We start from the raw sequence: 4447 nt of genomic DNA, 5'->3' as shown, positions 1-4447 counted from the left end.
ATTTACATTGAACAATGGCTGTAGGAAGCATAGAGCTTAATGTCATCCACAGTCAACCGTAAACACAATAGTAATCGACACTTTTGTAGTTCCAGCTCTTCAAAAAACGTTCTAAAGTGTGTGAAATCTGCTACGGTCACCAGTCCCTAAGCTTACACACTACTTAACCTAAATTATCCTAAGGACAAACACACACACCCATGCCCGAGATAGGACTCGAACCTCCGCCGGGACCAGCCGTACAGTCCATGACTGCAGTGCTTCAGACCACTCGGCTAATCCCGCGCGGCTCCAGTTCTTCGACACTCAGAATTTTAGGTACTATATTAATCATAATTTTGGTTTGTTGCTTACATCCTTCCGATAATCATATATTTAGTTTGTTGCTTCCATCGTTCAGGTTTATAATTTCCTCGTCTCTTCCATTTTTCACTATAGCTGGTGACTAGATACTTCTCTTGAAATGTGATTATGATTAGAGTTTAAGATACAAATGCTTAATATGAAATGATAAATTTATAACATTTACTGACGAAGTATAGTAAAACGCCTCACTTGTGTAGTAATACATTGATTCGGTTGAAGAATGAACCACTAAATTAGTGTACTTATAAAGAAGTCCTGCGTTCTCCGTCGTAGAAAGCCCAATCGGTCTTGATCGACAGCCATGCCTTCCTCTACCAGTGGAGTAACGGAACGTGGTATGGTGGGGCATGTGCTCAGCACACGACTCTTCCTGTCGTTGTCGGTTTTCCTAACCAAGAAACTGCTACTAATTGTTCGCACTGACCACTTAGCCATCCAGGAAGACACTTAGAATTATATTACAGTTAAATTTTAACATTTGTTCCTCTGTAGTCATCTATTAATTCCTCTTGTGGTCTTAAGGCTTCTGATCGCCCACCGTTATTAGTGGGTTGCTAGGTCCACCCAAGACATCAGTGGGGTCAGCTGATAGAGGTTTACCTTAAGTTGGCTGAAACACAGAGACTACTGTCATGCCATACTGAGAGGTTTGTACGATCGCTGCTGTTTCCTTGTACGCTGTAAATGCTGTAGATTTTGTGAGAAAGAATGGACAACGCCTCTTGCAAGTTGCCTGTCGGTGCGGCAGCATTTAAACTGTGACATCACGAAACTTTTGCAAAGTCGTTGACGTTGTTCAGTAAGTGCTATTGCGTCAAGTAAGAGCTTACGTGTAGAAATTATTAGTTTTTCGGTTGTTTTATATGACGTTTAGTTTCCAGGAAATACCTCTGTTATTTGCGGAATTTGCAGATACAAAACACTGAAGCGCAAACAGTGTTACAGGATCGTTTTTCGGAGCGTGCCCGCAAAATACGTAAATTCTGAATGTTCAGACTAGGTACTCACCCAAGACCTGCGTAATTCATTGGCCTAAAATGTACGAGTGATCGTTACCTGCAGTAGCATAAAACCAGACATGAATGCTAATGAAGCGAACGCCGAAACAGCCAGGTGCCCGTTGCGTTTCTTCTGAGAAGCGGCCATGATTGGCGGCGGTCGCCAATGGCCGAGGTTTCGCAGAGATTCCTTTGATGCTCCGCTGCACTGCAGTGCCAATTCCGTAACAGGGAGAGTTTCGTGTAGGGGCCGCTTACAAGAACGTTTTATGACATGGAATGACCTTAGCAGAAAGCGCTAATGTCTGCCGGATGTGGACACGACTTTGGGACAGTCACATATCTGTATAGAGCAGTCGAAAAGAAAGCTCCCGTCTTTGTAAAAGCTGTGGAGTGCCATTGAATGCGTGGCTCTTACACAAAAAGCTTTGTTTTGGGAGAGAAGAAACATATGCTGGTTCACCAGGAACTTTTCCCAGAGAGGCTGAGAGCACGGCAATATCGAAAAGGGAGCTCCTCTGCTGGCTGAAGAAAGAGAAATAAAGTGAGGAATGACTTTTTTTCGAGGAATCAGTTACGAAGAAGTTCACCTGTTAACCAAGGCAAACATAGCCCAGGTAAGTGGAATCTGCGCTCTCACAGAAGAGTTTTAAGCGGTTCGAGCTCACTAGAAATAGAATCCAGCCCAACAAGTCTTACTTGTAACGAAAATCGTGGCACAGCAAGGCTTACTTGACAGACGCCGTCGCACAGTAAATACACACTTTATTGTACTCTTCTCTTCTCCCGGTTGCCTCACAGAGCTTCTCCTCATGACTTCTTCTTAGAACTCCGTCACAGACCTTCACCTTATGACACCAGCGTGGAAAGAAGGACACTGCTGCTGCCACAGATCGATCTTCCAGTATTTCTGCCACCAACGGCAGCTATATGTTGACATGTAGGGAAATTCAAATCACGTTTCGACTTTGATATCTTACAGGTTACATTAGTGTTTTTTAACGTCCCGTCGACAACGAGGTCATTAGAGACGGAGCACAAGCTCGGGTTAGGGAAGGATGGGGAAGGAAATCGGCCGTGCCCTTTCAAAGGAACCATCCTGGCATTTGCCTTTGATATCTTATAGCTTCATTTCAATGAGTTACTTTGCAAGTCAACTACATTTTCTTCTAAATTCCACAGCTGGTGTGACGTACCGTCTTCCATAATTGTACGTATTGCCTTCAGCCATTGTCCTTCAGTAACTGATTTCCCGATGATCACTCGCTTCTTAGGGGAGTTACTTCCACTTTTTCCGTGACTGCTATGTCAGAATAAGAGATTTACATTCGAACAAGTTGTCTTAAGTAACTGTTAATCGAGATGTTTCATGTCACAAGGGGCCTTAAAAAAATATTATACAATTAAGCATTTTGGTCATAATTGTGAACTGGAGAGATGATAAATAAATCGAATGTTTAATATATACAATTTCATTCAATTTCACATTATTAATAAAAGGAAACCACCTGCAACACCATACATTTTCAGAATGAGATTTTCACTCTGCAGCGGAGTGTGCGCTGATATGAAACTTCCTGGCAGATTAAAACTGTTTGCCGGACCGAGACGCGAACTCGGGACCTGTGTGAGGATGGAGCGTGAGTCGGGCTTGGGTAGCTCAGTTGGTAGAGCACTTGCCCGCGAGAAGCATAGGTCCTGAGTTCGACTCTCGGTCCAGAACACAATTTTAATCTGACAGGAAGTTTCATATCTGCGCACACTCCGCTGCAGAGTGAAAATCTCATTCTGGAAACATCCCCCAGGCTGTGGCTAAGCCATGTCTCCGCAATATACTTTCTTTCAGGACTGCTAGCTCTGCAAGGTTCGCAGGAGAGCTTCTGTAAAGTTTGGAAGATAGGAGACGAGGTACTGGCAGAATTAATGCTGTGAGGGCGGGACGTGAGTAGTGCTCTGGTAGCTCAGTTAGTAGAGCACTTGCTCGCGAAAGGCAAAAGGTCCCGAGTTCGAGCCTCGGTGTGGCACACAGTCTTAATCTGTCAGGAAGTTTCACCATACATTTTGTCTAGGAATTCAGAATCTGATGAAGAATGTTACACAAAAGTCGATTTACTGTATAAGATATGGAGAAGAAACGCTTGTTGGGGAATACGTCAAAGCATTTTGGAACATGTGGCGTACCTTACTTAATTATCAGTAGCCCACGTCAGGGCTTAGATGAAACAGAATTCAAAGCGCGTGGGCGTCCAAGAGGAGCGCCGCGGAATAGTTACGCATTCTGTTTACTGCCACTTAGAGTTTAATGGCGCAATTATAGCCGCGGCAGCCCGTTACTTGTTGGTGCCACGCAGAGAGGCGAGCTGTCCGCGTATCACTGACAAACGCCCGGCGGACGCAGGCGTAGTCCAGTGACGCTTCGTGCATATCCAGTTACCCAGCACGCCTGAGGGCGTTTCACGAAACTGGAAAACGTATGCACGCTGTCCCGCTAGACGCGTGCACGCTGAACACCCTTAGTCCGCAGAGCGGATAAGCTTCAGTGTTACTGCAGAGCTAATCTGCAAATTGTATTCCCTTTCTCGACGTACACCGTAACAATAGGCTAATTTGTGTACCCATTGAACTCTAGGTACATCAGATTTGGCATCAACAGGCGGATCTTGAGATTGACATGTAATGTGTCAAGCATGCTGGTGAAGTCAGAGGGAGAAGGAGCCGGGTTCGATTTCCGGTCGGGTCGGAGATTTTCTCCGCTCTGGGACTGGGTACTGTGTTCGCCTTGCGTTAATATAATAACAGATGGCCGAATGGGCGCACGTGCTGAATGCCAGTAAAATCCTAATAAAATACATTCCTTGGCTGTTTGAACATTATTAAGATATATTCGTGTTAAAGCAAGAATCAACATTGGATGGTTATAGTAATTACTAGCTGTACGTGTCTTTCACAAGAGTATAACAATAATGCTGTTAGAGAAGCGGCAAAAATTTATCAAATGAGTAACCTACGATCACATCTGCAGAAAATCGCTAACACATCAATAAAGAAAGCACGTGTGAATCAATTTGAGAATTTTTTTTTTA

Source organism: Schistocerca piceifrons, chromosome 5, assembly GCF_021461385.2.
Source record: "Schistocerca piceifrons isolate TAMUIC-IGC-003096 chromosome 5, iqSchPice1.1, whole genome shotgun sequence".
Taxonomy (NCBI): domain Eukaryota; kingdom Metazoa; phylum Arthropoda; class Insecta; order Orthoptera; family Acrididae; genus Schistocerca; species Schistocerca piceifrons.
This window is presented reverse-complemented; position numbering follows the sequence as displayed.